At 44.7% G+C, this 18,179-nt stretch overlaps 1 protein-coding gene across 10 annotated transcripts in view; it reads right to left on the bottom strand.

Annotated features, from left to right (window-relative positions):
• The window catches only part of MSRA (methionine sulfoxide reductase A), a 384,931-nt gene that overhangs the window by 74,551 nt on the left and 292,201 nt on the right, over positions 1 to 18,179 (bottom strand). The window contains exons 6-7 of one of the 10 annotated variants that reach the window (XR_002806408.2): positions 5,440 to 5,594; positions 1,944 to 4,183 (exon numbers count right to left, since the gene is read on the bottom strand). The exons of 8 other annotated variants lie outside the window; for them this stretch is intronic. The gene's annotated coding sequence lies outside the window, so the exon portion shown is untranslated. Of the gene's footprint in view, positions 1 to 1,943; positions 4,184 to 5,439; positions 5,595 to 18,179 lie in introns of those variants that run through there. One more of the 10 variants, XR_011434551.1, reaches the window with a different exon arrangement.

Raw genomic sequence — 18,179 nt, 5'->3', positions numbered from 1 at the left:
GCAAAAAAGAAGCAAAACCAAAGTGGAAGTTTGGAACAATGTGGAGGATGGATTAGACAGGATGAGACTAGAACCCAGTGACCAGGTGGGAGGCTGAGGCAACAGAATAAGGGTTGAAATAGGAGTGAACAGAAATGGAAAAGACAAAGATGAAGGAGATGTACTGGGGACCCCATGGCTGTGGGGGACAAGGAAAGTGTTTGGTAGAACAGTGGGACTTTAAAAAATGGGAGTGTTTAGTTAGCGCCCCCTACAACTTCCCCATGCCCACAGCCTCCAGTGTCTCAAGGAGGAATTAGCTTGGGAAAAAGACCAAAAGTTTGGTTGTAGACATATTAATTGTGAGATGCAAGTGGGGTATCCAGTTAAAAATATCCATAAAGCCGCAGGAAAAGTGGACTGGAAGGTGGAAAGTAGGAGACAAATTGGGCTGTATTTGATATTCATCAGTCATTATATAATGATATTTTTATAACTATATGTAATTAACATTTATATTTACTATAAGCTGACTGGCTACGAGACACTGTGCTAGGGACTGGAGATACAATGGTGAACAAGACAGACTCCCTGCCCTAAAGGAGTTTCTGGACTGAAAAAGGAAACAAACTAGTAACGATTATAATAAATGAGGATAAGTGTTACGATAAAAATGCAGGTGCTATGAAAACACATTGGAGGGGGGCTTACGCCAGAATTATGGAGTCAGGAAAGGAATGTGTGAGGAAAGAGAACAAGTAGCAGCAGACTAGCACCTTGAGTTGGGGGAATGGTGAGAGACTGAATATACAGGTGGACAATGACCAGACTATCTATAAAAAGAGAACTCTGATCTGGAGCACCCAGCCCAGGAAGCCGACCTACTGTCCACAGTCACCAGCCCCGGAAGCCAAACAATAACCCCTGTAGCAATTGGCCCCAAACAGCCAGGACTCAGCTAATAACTGCCAGTTTCCCTAGTGTATGCCCCTACTTCCAACTAAGGACCAACCACAGAAAGCCAAATATGCACCCCTACCCAATCGCATAGGATATCCCACTTCTAGTTAGCCCCCCTGCAACTTCCCCATGCCCACAGCCTCCAGTCAGGGCACACTGGAAGCCTTCCCTTCTTTCCACTAGGCAGCTTTCCCTCTCCTGCTTGCCTCTGAGTCTCTGCCAAACGCAAGTGACAGTGGCTGACTCCTTTGTTATAGTAAGGTCTGAATGAAGAGCCATTCCTCGCTCCCATTCGGTGGTCTTCATTGATTTCCACCACAGCATGTGACTGTGCAGGACTGGAGTGCAGTGGATGTGTGTTGAGGTGGAGGGTCAGCAGAAGGGAAGGGAGTTTGGGCTAAGGAGAGCAGGGAATCAGCAACTATATTAGGAATGACATTTTAAGCCAGGAGAAGCAGTATAAAGTTTATGCTGAGTGTAAAGTCGTCCATAAAGAGGCAAGAGCTGATTCTGAATCTTTAGTCCCATCTTTCCAGGACTAGTTTTCAGAGAGTGAGCAAAGGAATGGGTAGGCATGAGTCTACACTTACTGAGGCAAGGACCCAAAGTCACTCAGTCTCTGCCCACCGTAGAAGAAGTAAGGGGTCCAGGGACGCCCTACTACCCTTAGGGGACTTTGCAAATTTAAAACACTGAGCAAGAGGTGATGCTTGAGCTGCCCTAACACACACACCTAGACACAAATATGACACAACAAACCAAGTAAATAAACAAAACATGAGGAAGACAGGAGAGGATGGCTGAATTACGACTGTATCAGAGCAGGCTGTCAAATGGTTAAATAAAAACATGAATTCGCTAAAACGCCTCCATTTTGAACAAAGGCTGCAACGAAATGGCAGATTTGAGGTTTTAGTCCCCTCCGATCAGGTTTAACTTCATGCAAACACACCCCGATTTGCCAAACTTCGTTAGAGTGAATTTAAAACACCAGAAAAGAAATGGAACCTTGAAGAAAGTGCTTCTTTTAATTATGCTATATTTTAACAGATACATTTACAATCTCATCACAAGTTTTCTTGAAAATATATTTACTAGAATTCATTATGAATATTATTTGTAATAGTAAGTTACATTTGCATAGCTCTGTACCACTTTCAAGATACTTCCAAGCACATCTGATTTCCAAATTGTATGGGTGATGGAAAAGGGAGTGTGTGTGTGTGTGTGTGTATGTGTGTTGACAGGTGGACCCTTGGATCACTTGGTCCAAGACTCTCCCTTTACTCCTGGGGAAAATGTCTATTTCTAGTTAGAAATAGACTGGACACAAAAGCACATCTCTTGACTCTCAGGCTGGCCCTCTATGCATTCTTAGTAACCCAATCCCATCTTACTGACCAGAAGACTGTGGCTAAGGGGGTGGGTGGTAGACTGTTACACTAATAGCCAGGAATCATGCCTGCTGAGAGACACAATCTTGTGCAGTCCCCTTACACATCAACTTTGGGCTTGAACACGTGACTTGCTTTAGCCAATGGAACATCAGCAAAATAAGCAGAGGCTTGATAAGCACCTGTACGTCGGGGCTCAGCATTCTGCCGCCACCTTGTGAGACAGCCCAACCCGGGCTAACCTCCTTGAGGAGGAAAGACCACGTGAAGAGAAAGAGATCCAGCTCCCCAACTGAGCCCAGTCGCCAGGTGACCCACCAACTAAACGTAGTCACATGAATGAGTCCAGGCTGAAATCAACAGAATGATCCAGACAACCCACAGAATCATGAGAAACAGAAAATCATCTTTGATTTACACTACCAAGTTCTGAGGTGGTCTGTTGGGCAGCGATAGATAACCGATGCACTAAGGAATAGGAAACTTAGCCATGGCAGTCATTCTCAGGTCCAAGAGCAGACCTGAGGTCTTCAAAATCTACGACCTCACACAAGAATGGAGAACTATTTGGTCAACTGAGCTGTCACTGACTTGGAAACCTGAGGTTTCAAGTTCTAGATCCCCTCAAAATCACTGCAGTTAGCTCATCCAGCTGCTTAACAATTTTTGATTCTCATTTTATGCAACATAAACGCCTCCTCTTAAGGCCATTGGGTAAGGCTGGTGTTGCATGCCTGAGAGTGGAGGGAACCAGTCACCACTCTCTAGACCAACATTAGAGGTGACAGCTGCTGAGACATATTGGTACAGATGTGGTGAAGGACGACCAGAGAGACAAAGGCATCTGCCTTGGTCACACAGCTCCTGGTATAAGGGACAGGAGGAGAACCCAGGTCTTCTCACTCCAAAGCCGGTATCTCTTAGGTGATAGATGCTACTTCCTTACCAAGAGGGAGAAGCTCCAATCCCGAGGCTTAGAGATAATGATCACATGTCAGTTCTAGGCATGATGCTGCCATTTGGGACTATAGAGCGTTCCATCTTCCTCAAAGACCTTTGAGTGACCAACAGAGCCACAAGAGATGTCTCCTAGAGAGACACTCAGCACGACTGAGGATGGCTTAATTTATTCATTCATTATTGACACCCACATATGTCCGAATGGGGTCTGAGATGGCAGGGCCATAAATTGTAGATTATCTCATTTGGCTGAATACATAAAACTAGTTATTTATAGGACACTATTTTAAAATCTCTGTCTTTTGTTGTTCATTTGCTGGTGAAGTCTTCAAATTCACGTAAACTGTTTAGAAACAATATTAAAATTTTTGCAGCAGAAATCTGTTGGCTTGTATGTGAAGGCCACCGGGGACCAGCCCCCACTCCCTCCAAGGAACAAAGCGTTATATTAACATTCGTTGAATAAGGAGAACTGGGTCACCTACCATCACTAAGCTCTCCCACGAACTGATTAGTAGACAATTAAAAAGTGGTTTGGGAATGCAATTTGCAAATGGATGGTGCTACAGAAGCACACATTCCACTTTGGGAGAAAAAAAAGAAAAAGAAAAACATATGCTACAAATAAATTTTAATCATCATAAATCATGCTTCAGTTTATTCAACTGTAATAATACTATTCGTTGGCTCATTATGAGGTTTCATACCACCTTGAAAACACTGATCACGCCTGCATGACGTACAGCATGGATTGTTGGGTCTGACATGTAAACTAATTACATCCGATTTTAGCTCTGCCTCGAGCCTGTTGGGAAGGCAGACAGACATGGCATTTCACCGCAAAGCCTGGAATCCGCTGGCTTCGCTCAGTTGCTGAGCCAGCCTGAATGCTGTCAGAAAGAGAAACAATTGAGACCACAAGATGGAAAACAGCCAGTAGTAATTCTAAGGTGTGGTGACTGCTCTAATATTACAAATGCACACCTCAAAGAATTCTTCTGAAGCTAAAAGAAGAATATAAAAGTGATTAACAAGTCAGAGGGTTCTATCAGAGTGTGATGGTGGCTAATATTTGTTGGATGCTTTATGCAAAATGCCAGTCCCTTTCCATACATTATCTCATTTAATTTTCTCAGGAAGCCTACGAGGTAGATAATTTTATTGTCCACATTTTATACATGAGGACACTGAGGCCAGAGAAGTTAAGAAACTTGCCCAAGGTCATAGAGTAGCATAGCAGGGATTGGCACCCAGCTGTTTTTCACTTGAGCCTGGGCCCTAAGCCACTACACTGAGATGGAGGTCAAGCCCAGTGGTCAGAAGCTCTAGGTTATAAACTCAGTTTGGCATTTGGGCTCTGAGGCCCCCTCTAAGGCCCTTTGCCAGCTGTATGGGTGTGTGATTCAGTGATCTCTGCTTTGATTTCTGTGCTTCTCTGTGAGACAGACCAACATGGCAGGATGTACCCTATATACTCAAGATCAACAGTTCCGTGTGGCTCCAGGACCCCTGAGGGTCCCCAAGATTTTTTCCAGGGTCCACAAAATCAAAACTATTTTCACAATAATACTAAAAAACATTTCCTTCTTTCACTCTCATTCTTTCATGAGTGTAGGTGGAATTTTCCAGAAGTTGCACGCAGTGTGATGACATCATCACTGTGACAGCTAAGGGAACATGGGCTTGTGTCTTAAAAATCTCAATTTTAATTTCTAATATGGTAAATGTCAACAGATATAACCCTGAAAAACAAAAGTCGATTGGGGTCCTCAATAATTTTTAGAGTTTAAAGAGGTCCTGAGTCCAAGAACGTCTGAGAACCGCCGCTGAAGGTCACGCCTATAAGAACAATGGAAATAAAACAGCCTAAAATCTCAAACCCTACAGAAGAGAACTTAAGAACAAAAAGACCTGTTTTGTTTTGCACAGCTGATTACTAACAAGCCATTTTTAACTCATTGGGTTGAGCCGATCCAGCTGACTCACAGGCGCGGGAGGATGAGAGTGGGAAAGAAGGCTGCCTGACGAGGACCTTGTGGGCCGACCCTTCCCTAAATCCTTAACCACGGGTTGAGAGCTCACCACTCAGGCGCTGCTCATGTCAGGGGAGGAAATGCATTGGTGGAAGACAGAGGTATAAACATACCTCAGTTAGCAACTGTCCTGACCCACGCCTTCTTCACCACAGCTGGCTGTTCAGTGTGGCATCTCTTGAGCAAGCCACTTGGCTCTGTAGGCCAACTGCGGATGGAACCGGAGACTTCCACATAAACTGAATACAATGTGCCGGGATGGAAAGAGCTTGAAGAGGAGGGAAGACAATTAATATCCATCCAGCCCTTCTGCAAACCAGGGGCTTGGTACATGGTATCTCATTTATTCTACATAACAATCTTCTGGGATGCATAGGATTAAATCCATTTTGGAGATGAGGAAGTGGAAGCTGAGTGGTTAAGTTAGTTATCCAGGATCACACACCCAATGCTGAGTCCTAAGAATAAGGACTAAGGATTTGTCCACTACACTGAGGTCCCCAGACCTACCTGTGCATCAAAGTCATTCGAGTTTTAAAAATTTCACATTTCCCGGCCCCACCCCTAAGATTCTAAGTCAGTAGGTCTGGGTGGGGCTCTGGAATTCACAGAACCCTACGAATAGTCTGCTTCTAGCTTGGCTTTTAAATAGCTATCTGATTAGTTGGATAAGTCATTTCACATTTGAAAGCCTCTTCCACACCAGCACTTCTGGTTGGTTTTCTTTTCTCAAGGAAATAGTATTTTTATTATAGCATGAGCATAGCCCTTTTCCTGAAGCCAACTGGAGACTAAGCCAATAGAGAAGCTGATGCAGAATGCTCTTCCAAGCTCTAAGCAGTCACGCGTACACGTTTTTAGATTTTGATTCTGCATATGGGTTTCCGCAACATCCTCTCCCCGCAATATGCAGGTACACGGTAAATACTTTTGAATTGAATTGAAATGTGATTGTATATAATCCTCATAACTCTGTAAAGTAGGCTCAATAATTCCCAATGTGATGGCTCACTGGTTTTCCACAGTAAATAGAACTGGGATATGAATCCTTTCTGATTGCCAAAATCTAGTCCAACAACCTGGGGGCATCGACCTGGGAAAGGCTGGACACTTCGGAGTCTGCTCAGAAGAACTGAGAATTGCGAGGCTCTGCTGGGAACGGGCAGCAGTGGCTCCTTGGTCTCTGGTAGTCACATATTCCCTTTGTTGTCTCTTTCCCCGCCTGTGATGGCATTAATAGCCACTCATATCCTCACACTACACAGGACAGGTAATGGCCGTGTCGATAGCTGCTATCACCTAGGAGTACTCAAGCCAGCCAGCGCCACTGCCTTCAAGATCCGTCTGAAGTTGAAGAGAGGGAGAGCTGAGGCCTGGGTGGGACAGGGTCCGAGGACACCACAAGAGGTTAGGCCACAAGAGTCCCTGTGTTTCCTCTCTTAAATTGTCAGAGAACCTGCAGAGAAAACCCCACTGCTTTATAGGAGAAAAAACACCCTGACGGCCAGGAACAGGGCAGGTGCTGAATTTAATGCACTTGTGCTGTATATGTGGACTTGCAAACAGAGCTAATTTAGAAGTGGCCAATATAGAAGCTGAATCATGAACTGTGGCAATTCATGACGCAAACTCAATTCGGGTTTAAAGGGTGAGTTGCCTTCTCAAGGAAAGTTAAGTAGCCGGAAACTTACAGAAAAGGGCCTGTCTCCACACTCAGAGAAAGGGATGGTAATGCAAGAATTTTACAGGCTCCAACTGAAATGCGGCCCCCTCAGTGACTGTCCATGACACTCTAAGCTAAAGCCAAGGGGCCCCCTTGGTAATTGGTGGCGTGGAGGAGATAAACTACATTTTCATATACAAGCCACTCTCAACTTTATCTCTGCAATCAAGTCATCTCACCTCATAAGAACAAGGTAATAACTCCAGTGAATGAAAAAATAGAAAAGAATAACATGCCAGATCTTTCATCAGTTAGAACACGCAGTTTGGCAAAGACTGGGAACCGGGTTATCTTTTGCACCCGCGACCCCAATTCAGCTAATGCCTTACACTTGCAGAGCATTGTCTAGCTTCCAGTCCTTTTCACACTTCTGATCTCCCTGCATCCTCAAACCGCACAACGTGAGTGAGGAGGGCTCGATTTTGCAGATTAGAAAATTATTTTTTAAAAATGTTGTATGCGTGGCTGAAGCACCACCAAAACCCATCAAAGGGGGTTGGAAACTTCCAGTACAGTGCTCCTCAGACACTTTTTGCCTGTGTGACTTCTTTCCAGTGTTTTCTCAATCCTGAAATACTCGGTTTTTCTTTCTACAGGAACATAATATGCTGGGCCACCTCTCACTTTCTGCTAGTATTTCTTTATCCAGGTCTGGGTTCCTTTTTCACACACGATGTGCACACAATGGCTCAGATTTCCTTTCCCTGTCCCACCTGAGCCCTCACATATCGTATTTGCCCTTCTCTCCGACCTAAGGACACGTTTTTCTTCTGCTGCTCTCTGAGCACCCTTTTGGCTCACTTCTCTCATCTTTTATCAACTCCCCTAACTCCAGATTCCTCGGCTCCTGTCTTACCTCTTTACTTTCAAGTCATCAGAAACACGAAGCCCCGCTGTCATAACGCAGACATTTTTAAGGCCACTTTACAAACTGATTGAGCAGAAAGGAGGGCGCTTTGCTGGCTGCTGATAATGCTTTAATAACATTCTCCTACCACAAGCGCTTGGGTGCTAAACTGGATTCCTGAAACCACACACCACACTTTGTGTGAATAAGTGTGAAAATAATATATTAGTGTTTCATTCAGCTAAGTGTCTCTGGCACTGACAACAATAGCCCTGAAACCAGGTTCCTTTTTATTGGGCACAATTATTTTTCTTTCCTATGAAATCTTGCTATTTTGCAATAAAGTATCTGTATCAGTAAATGTGTTTCTACACCAGTAAAATAATCCTTGTGGCACAGGGGTCTGGCGCTTTCCTTCAGGAAATGAGAATGTCTAAAGAAAACAAATATTAGCTCTACATTCAGAGGATTTTGTACATTGCATTTAGTGCCCAGTAAGGGACCTGATCTATAAAACATGCAAAGAAGATACAATATGAAGAGTTTATAGTTTAGATCAAAAACAAATGTTGTCATTTAGTCTCCTGGTGTACAGTAGGTACCCAATAAATCTTTGTGGAGAAAATATCAAGCTCTAACCCTAATCTATATTCTCTCACCACCATTGTGTCATACGATCTGGGAGTTAGTAAGGAAATTAAGGGTCACTTTATATAACCACTAGTCCACATCATTATGGCTAAATAATATTAAACTAAATAACTTAGAGGACTTTCTCCAGGTCGATGAATGTATAATAACAGATAAGAAAATGAGGGCAAAAGAAAACCTTGCCATTTTCCCCATGTAAAGTAGGCAGTGGGCGTCATGATGGCTAAATGGTCTCATTGCTACGTGCCTAGTAAATCGTGATCACAGACCATGGAGATTTCCTACCAATTCAAGGAGTTTAGACTGATTTCTTTTCCAGGTGTTTAAATGGACACCAGGAACTTCTCTGGTTTTTACCTCTCTAATATTCTCTCTGGAAAACTCATGGTTTAACCTGATTCTCATTACATTTTTTCTTATGGCCTCATAAATACTGATCAAGAACAATAATTGGAGGATTAACAATGAATGTTGGGGGTAAATGGAAGGTATAATTACAAGAACAGTTGTTGCGTGTTTCTTAAGCCAAAATCGACTCCCTTATATCTTTACAGACTTGATCCTACTTTTGGGGCAAAGTATTACTCATGGTAACTTTGCCACTCAAGTTGTAATAAAAGCATCATTTGAGTTGCAATGTGAAACATTCCAGCATTCTTGTTGCCAATGAAATACCTTCTTTTAAATGCTTGCTAAGGTCCTCGGTCTACACAAAGGCTCTTAATTTTGCTTAATTTGCTCTAAGTGGATTCTGTACCCAGCTGAAGAGGGAGGAAAAGAAAGAACTCAGTTTGCTGGTAGCTCTATTAGCTCCTGCTACATTAAGACACTGGATTTGAGGGCAAGCTTTGGGGGACTCTCTGCCTCATCTTCAAACTGAGCTGACGCTCGTCAACTTTTCTGGCTCTGATCAGCACACGGACAGAAAAGACAAGTACGTGGATCCCTGACACTTGTGTCAGTCCTGGTTTCACCAAAGGGCACAAGCAATCACTCTCATATAATCATACAAAACGGTAAATGATGTAATACTTTTTTCCTGTTGCTTAGTTCTTGCAAAGATTTAGGAGTAAATCCTCAACCATCTAGATTCAGGCCAAAAGGAACGAGCAAAGTTGGCAGAGAGGCAGACGTTCGTAACAGAGACCTTCTCCATCGTGATTTTGTGGTACATTTCTATTTTGATAATGCCCGAACCATCCCCAAATAAATAAGTGGCCAAAATAAGTCTGAGAAAGCGAAGTAGAAGAGACAATAATTTTTTATTTGTCTCACTGGCTCTGGCACGAATCCCCACCTGGTCTTCAGCCAGAAGCCCAGTGCTGTGGGAAAGAGCATGTAGGTACTCGATGCTTTGAGCCAGAAGATAACCACAAGCAGTCACAAGGAGCAACACAAATCCCTCAGGCCACTGGCTGCTGACCTTGACACATTAAACCCTAATGACACATTCTTACTGAACATAAAATAGGCATGATAAGGCATGAGTGGAAATGTGAGGGCAGGGTCTTCATCGCAGGCCACCTTCCCCACGTATAAACCTGTGGGGGCGGTAACGTCCAGCAGTCTGCTGTGGCTGTGTGACAGCATGGAAAAAGCATGCATAGAGTTTGGAAGCAAAGAATGGGAGCGTGCAGCCTGGGCTCATCCATTTACCAGTTGTGTGACCTTGGAAACTTTGGGCTTCAGTTTCCCGTAAAGCAGGGACTGGAGGAACTGCCTCACATGCTCACTAGGAGGAGCAGATGAGAGAATGTTCCTACAAGTTCCTTCTTCACCTTCAACTGTGCTGACCAGTGCCGTCAGTGTTGGCCCCGGGGAAAGGTCACCAGCCACAGCTGAATCCCAACGGGTGCTCCAGCTCTAGAGCTTGAAGACCCTGGGTGTGGCTGGTGCGCAGGCAGCCCCATCACTCATCAGCGGAGACCTAAAACCCGCCTGGAGAAGGCAGCCCCATCACTCATCAGTGGAGACCCAAAACCCGCCTGGAGAAGGCAGCCCCAGACAGAAAGCTGGGTTCCGCCAGCAAGGCTTTCACAGCTGTACTTCTCTATACCTGTGCGACTGGCCAGGTGCAAAATCAGGCATTGGGGCCAGTGATTCACTTGCTCATGAGGTAAGGACATGAGTAACCTACCACTATGAGGCCAGAACAGTGACTCCAACCACGCAGTTAAATTCAGAGGTGACTCCAACAAGAGGAAAATGATTTTAAAACAATCAGGTTCAGGTGTAGATTTCGAAATGGAATGCTGTCCTCTTTTCGTTTTAGAATGACAGGGTAATGGTCAAGGTAAATGGAATCCGATAGAGGCTTTTATTCTGACAGCTCAGCTCAGGCCCAGGCCCTCTCAGTACGGGGATGGCTGGGAGTGGAAAGGGTCATTCTGCGAATTTCAAATCCAAACACTACAAAAGAAAAGCGAGCTCCAAGGAGTTCAAGGTGAAGGAAAAGACAGCCCACTTTTCTTTCTGTGCTCTGCTTTTGTCCTTCACACGCTTCACACTTGAGGGAGAAACTAATGACACTGACCTCGGGGCCCATTCCACCCGGCGGTGAACGCAGCTGCGGCGGCCGTCCCTGCGGGCCCCTGCCCACTGCAGCACGCTCCGTCAACGCGGCCCAGCCAGCAGCTGACTGCAAACAGTGGCAGGCGGGCACTAGGCACACGACCCCTGACACTGGGGGCCTTTTTTCCTCCTCTCCGCCAGCAGCCAATGGGCGGGCTCTCTCCACCGGCTGCCATGGCAACGAGAGACTGCTCCGCAGTGCCCAGAACAGATGTCACATGAGCCAAGATGAATGTGGTGGGGGCGGGGAGCGTGTGGAGGGAGCGGAGCGGGATGAGGGGACGCATTTGGAGTTAAATGGTCCCACCAGAGGGAGGGAGGCACATTCTGAAGTAAGTGCAAAGCGGTAACATCTATTTTCTTTCTTTTCCCTGTCCTTTAAGTTCTAAACACACATGCACACACACATATCCTTTCATCTCCATTACTGCGCTGCCTGCCGCTCTCTGGCTTTCATGGCAAACATGAAAGCTCTGATTTCTCGAAGCCTTAAACGAACATCGCGTCCATTGCAGAAATGCAAGCAGGCATTCTGTGGCCATTTAGGAACAGACTGGGAAGCTCTGTTGAGGTGAATGGGAGAAACTTAGAACCACCAGAGGAGATGAGACAAATTCAGGGCAATTTTAAAGGCAAACACACTACCTCAGTAGGTAAACGACAAACCCTGTTTCACTCTCATTGCCACCAAAATGTAAGGGCTCCACTTCCCTCCCCCGGTAGCGTCTCTGATCCTACCACTCCCAAGGAGGGAAGGCTTATCAATCTACCTGCTTGAGCAACAAAGCCTCTTTTGTTGTCTCTAAAATAGATCCTAGCCTAGCTCGAATACTGTATTTAAAATGTTTCCACTGCCTTCCGTTTATCTTCCACTGAAATTAGCAAGTAGAGCATGTACACGCGAAATTAGCAAGTAGAGCATGTACACGCAGGCGCACACGATAAACCTATACATTAGTGGGTAAGGTAAGAGTGATATTCGGGGCAGGCAGGCATTAGACACTGCAGGCCTTTTTTCCTCCCGGCTTGCAGCCAATGGGCGGAACCTAATCCTGTTTCCGTTATCAGACCACATGAATCAGGCAGACAGGAGGGACAATGTATACATCCCGTCCTAATCTGATAGATGAAATGCACTGAATGTGTCAGAGGATGGGAAAATGTTGCTTAGAATTATTTTACACTTAATTCTCCCAACAAACATTCACAGAGTGCCTGCTTTGTGCAGAGTGCCACAGGGCGTGTTGCAAATGATGCAGAGCAAGGGAAGGTGCCACTTACAATCAAGCGGTAAAAGACAATGGAACTCTTACAATGGGTCAGAGAAAATGAGTGTGCAGGCAAAGCATGATGCCAACATGGAGGAAGGCGGGCTCTGAGAAGTGTCCTGGGGTGCGGGAAGATGACAGGGCCTATTCTGCGACAAACACTTGACATACACACCATATCCCATAATGCTTTTAACACCCTAAGAAGTAGCCATTATTATCCTATTTAACAAATCAGGACACCCAGGCTTAGAGGGGTTAACAGTCCCAGGTCATACCACAGGCAAGTAACAGAGCCACTGTTGCCCCAAGTCACCCACCCACCTCCATGGAAGTGTCTGCTCCATCAACTAAGTGATGCAGTGCTGCAAAGAATGCAGCTGTGTGTGTCAGCGCCAACTCCTGGTCCTCACCCAAGCAGTAATGTCCAGGAAATGGTGGGCTTCAAACACTCACCACATTTTTCCTAATACGTATTAAAATAAACAAGGTTCCTCTGGATACATCCTAAAGTTACCTTGTGTACCACAAGGGGTACACATGTCACACTTTGGGAGCCCTGCATTTTCCCATGCCAGCCTAGGAAGATAAGTGGAAGTGTGACCTGAGGAGAATTTGAATTCACTCAAATGTCCCCCTACCTTGGCCAGGGTTATTTTGTATACATACTGCCGCTAAAATGAAAATGTCTCCTTGGTCCTCACAAGAATGCTTTCTTCCATCATTATTCTGGCCAGTAAGTGGAATCCTAAGGGGCTTGCAATGCATTTGAATGAAAAGTAGTGGATGTGAATAAAAGACTGATGGCCCGGCAATGCTCAGTGCCTGCACTACTCCTGGAAGCTGCCACTGCGGACCCACCCTACCCCAGGGACTCACTTCTCTGCCACTGCAGCAACACACTACAACCACCAGAGGGCAGTGACACAAACCAGATTTTTCATTTGTACCCAAATGTGGATGCACAGTTTAATAATATGTAAAGCCCATTATTACAAGCTTTTCCTCTCCCCACCCCCTATTAATGAACAAATGCCCAGGGGTAATGCAGATATTTCTAAATACAGTGCAAGAAAGGGCAATCTGTACTCATACACAGGGAGTCTAATGCACAGTAATAAGTGGAGATGAAAATAATCACCCAGATGCAACTAAACCATTAAGACTAAAGATTTAGCTGTCTATACGGCTGCATACATGGAAACAGAGATGCATGCCTCCAGAAATGGACATTTTAAAAACATTTATTTCGCAAGTTCTTATTTACAGTTCATAATAATACCTGTACTGATAACCACAGAGCTACAAGAGAGGTGAAGAGGAATTTCATCTTTATTGCTGGGCATACAAAGGGGGATTTTTCTCTTTGGCTAAGGTAAGTAAATGAATTATTCAGGGCCTTTCCATGGACATTTAAAAATCATAACTCTACGCTTTAAACAATAGCACAAATAAAAAAAGAAGAACTGGCTAATCCCCAGACCAGAAAATATCAACTGACATTTACCCACGTCTATTTAGGGTCCACCAATGCAAATAAATGATTTTTGGTTTTGATGAAAACAGAGTCTTTTAGTGTGGGTACCAGTTTTAACATCACTGCACAGAGAACACAATCGACTGAGACGGGAACCCTCCAGGGTGCAACCTACCCATTTCCCAGTGAACAAAGCAGCAGAAATAACCCTGCCAGCTTCTCCCTTCCTCATAGGAAGGAAGATTCCTGATCCCATGTTTTCACAGTGGCTTGAAATTTGAGGTCCTGTGGAAAAGCCGGGTGAAGGCAGACAGGCTTGTCTCGGGAGTCACCCCATTAAACCCTGATACTTGTAAAATGCTGGACAGACTACCAAGTGGCTCCACAGAGCACGTGAGAAAAGCATATGGGATTCAGAGGCCACTGACGCTAACTCTCCGAATGCACTCTCTGGGCCATCCAGGAAATGTGAACCGAGCCCTCGGAGCTTCAGTGTCTTCCTAAGGCAGGTAGGAGGACAGATCCAGAACTACCTACCTGTCGGGGAGTGAGGGTCACTCATATAATATGGGAAGAAGCACTGAAAACTCTTAAGATTTATAACAAGTTTTGTTGTTCTTATTTTCCCCATTTTATAAACAAGGAACTAGAGCTCTAAAGACTCGTCGTCCAAGGTCACAGTTGGTAAAGGCAGAGCAGGGCCCAGCTGGGTGTCCTTATCCAAGGCTGTGGTCCTTCGCCCCTCCATGGGGTCTTACTCAGCTTGGGCTGCCATAGCAAATCACCACAGACTGGGGGCTTAAAATAAAAGACATTTACTTCTCACAATTCTGGAGGGCGGGAAGTCCCAGATCAAGGTGCCGGCAGGGTAGGTTTCATCATGAGGATTCTTCTCATGAGGTGTGGACGGGCACCACCAGCGTGCTCACATGACCTCTTCTTTGCATGCATGTGGAGAGAGCAAGAGCTCTCCGGTATCTCTTCTTATAAGGACACTAATCCCATCATTGGGGGCCCCACCCTTGTGACCTCATCTCACCCTAAGTACCTCCTAAAGGCCCCAGCTCCAAATACCATCACACTGGGGGTTAGGACTTCAAACACATGAATGTAGGGGGGCACACAAATATGCCGTCCATAACAAGGGGTAACAGTGGGCTTCTTTACGCTGCTACATCTTTTCAATTCAGGTCAACAAATATTTGCTGACAAGTGGGGGAAATAAGGATGATTCGGAGTCCCCAAAGAGCTCGCTTAATGTCAGGATAGTTCCTAGGAAGTGTCCACAGGAAAGAGCATTTGACACGTGGGTTTTTGTGACTGTGTAGCACCGTTTATTACAACAAACTTCATGAGATCCTTCTTCACATAGCTGTGTTTGAAACAATTGTAATGAGAGTCTGGCAACTAATCAGTGCATAATTAATATTTGATAAGTAATTAATGTATTAATTTACTGAGGAAGCTGGCGGGGAGGTAAGGAAGGAAGGACACTTTCAAATTTTCAGCCTATAGATGCTTACAAGAAAACACAGAGGATCTGGACCTCCTGGCAGGAAATTATCAGGTCCAGTTATATTATGATGATTATAGCATAAGTGGATATTTATTGAGTGTATTTAATTTCTCTCAGTTGAATTGGCATAATTTAAACTATTTTCTGGATTGGAACACCAAAGGGGCTCAGCTTCAATTAATGTATATTGGGTGACTACAACATGCTAGTAATATGTATGGATGCTAGTAGTGATATGTGTATATATATATAAAAATTCAGTCCACAACAAGGGGTATTTTACATATACATAAAATCTCATTTAATTCTTATAACAATCCTATGAGGAGATGTTGCTATCCACTCACTTAGATAATTTAAAAATGAGGACCAGAGAAGTCAGGGACTCACAGATAGTAAGTGACTAAGAGAGTACTAGAACATTCTTGCCAACCATTCAAATGTTATTTTGATTGCTTACACACACACATAATTTTCTTCCCCTATATTCCCCCAAATCTAGCTCTTAGGGTTTTTTTTTTTCTGTTGTTATTTTGGGTATGCTGCTTTATTTTGGTAAGTAGTATGGGGGTGAAGTTGGGTCTTTTTTGAAGGTAGAGATGTTTGAAAGGGGATAAGCGTACACAAAATCTCTACCTCCCTTCAAAGGACCCCAAGGGGGAGGAGATCAAGTCCCATCCTCTCTGGGGAATTGAGCATGTTCTGTGTGTGGCCCTGGGACCCAGAGGAAGCCAGATGGGCACCCACTTGGTGAGCATGGCCTGCCTCTCCTGAACAACCCAGGAAAGAAGAGCTCCCAGTTTCAGTGCCCCATTTGAGGCTGGATGTGTGATAGTGGTCGGCTGGAAACCAGGCCTGGAGACTGCAGAAGGCTGAATAATGGTGTCCCCAAGATGTCCAGGTCCTAAACCTCGGAACATGTGAACATCACTTTATGTGGCAAAGACTCTGCAGATGTGATTAAGGATCTTGAGATGGGGAGATTATCTTGGATTATTTGCTGGTCCCTAAATGCAAACACATGTGTCCTTATAAGAGGGAGGCAGAGAGAGATTAGACACACAGAAGAGGAGGAGGCAACATGACCACCAAGGCAGAGATTGGAGTGATGTGGCCACAAGCCAAGGAATGTTGGCAGCCACTAGAAGCTGGAAGAGGCAAGAAAGGGGGTCTCCCCTGGAGCCTCTGGAGGGAGCACAGCCCGGATGAAACCTGGATTTTAGCCCAGGGGAACTGCTTTTGGACCTCTGGCCTCCAGAACTGTGAGAGAATGAATTGGTGTTGTTTTATGCCACCAAGTTCGTGGTACTCTGTTACAGTAGCCATCGCTAACTAAGCGACAAAAAGTCAGAGATTTGGCAAGCACAAGAAAGATGGGTTCATATAGCAACCACTGACTCAATCTTACCAAGTACTGTTTTATGATTGTGACATTTAGCAATTTCTTGTGTCAGGAGACTTGGCAAGACAGACTCTGGGGTCAGGAACACTACGGTTAATGCAGCGCTTAATTGCTCCTGGTGCACAACACGTACTAAACAAAGCCGCAGTTCCTCGAACCTCTGAATTTGGAGCCTATGGAGCAACAGTGAGTCCAAACAGGAATTAACTTTAAAATACAAAGAAATATGAAACCATTCTTCACGATGTTCACTGCGCAGCCGTAAAGTTTTCTCCGCATGACTTTGGTTTTCATCCTCAGTCCCCAGATCTCCAGAAGTTCTTGAGCTTTAGTCAAAGGATCTGAGCTCTGAGCAAGAATTACATGTTAATTCTTAGATATATTTATCTTTGCTATTCTTATCATATATCTTACATGACAATTAGGCACTCTGACTAGAAGTTATGTGTGTCTTATGGGAAGACAGCAAAATGATTGTGTGGGACCTTGTAGGCCATGCCGAGGAGCTTGGATTTCATTCTAAATGTAGTGGGAAGCCATGGATGAGTCTGACACAGGAAAAGGAAATGACTGGAATTAGATTGAGGAAGACGCTCCAGCTGCCCTGGGTGAGTATGTGGTAGAAGAGAGGTCAACAGCCCAGTGGTCCAGGACCAGATAATGGTGGCCAGAGCTATGACGGTGAACATGAAAATGAAAGAGAAGCAGGCACATTGGAGATATCTTTAAGAGATAGAATCTCGGTAAATCTGATTAATTGGATGTGAGGAGTGAATCGGTGATGGCTCCTAGGAATCTTGCTTAAGCATGTTAAAAAGCAATGGCTGGGAAGGCTGTCAGTGGAGGGGGTGGGAGAAAGAGCTGTGAGGATTGTTTGGGAGTGGGGAGGAGTGGGAATCAAGCCCCCAGTTTAGGAAATATTATGTTGACAAGGAAGTAGAAATAAGTAGGCAGTGGAATCTGGGGATCTGGAGGCCAGAGGGAAGTTCTGGACCAGAAATTTTGAGCATCATTAGGGTAGAGATGGCATTTAAACTATGCTGGATAAAAGAAGCAAAAACTTAGTTGGTAGCACAGGTAGGTAGGTTATTTGGAAATGAAAGCTATTCTCTTTCTTTCTCTCAAACACACACACAGACACACACACACACACACAGTCATACCACAACTTGCCAGGGCTTAACTAGAGAGCATGGGGAGTCATTGAATATCTGGCTGCAATCTAAATGCTTTGGAAAGAAAATTAAATAATCAAAGCTGAACAAAATTCTAAAATGATTTCAAAATTTGAGGAAGAAAATTAAACAAAGCTGAAGCAGGGGCTGGACCAGTGGCTGAGTGGTTAAGTTTGCACACACTGCTTCAGTGGCCCAGAGTTTCGCTGGTTCGGATCCTAGG

The sequence above is a fragment of the Equus caballus genome, chromosome 2 (assembly GCF_041296265.1).
Source record: "Equus caballus isolate H_3958 breed thoroughbred chromosome 2, TB-T2T, whole genome shotgun sequence".
In the NCBI taxonomy this organism is placed as follows: domain Eukaryota; kingdom Metazoa; phylum Chordata; class Mammalia; order Perissodactyla; family Equidae; genus Equus; species Equus caballus.
Note: the sequence above shows the minus strand (reverse complement) of the source record. Positions and strands in the feature narration are given on the sequence as shown.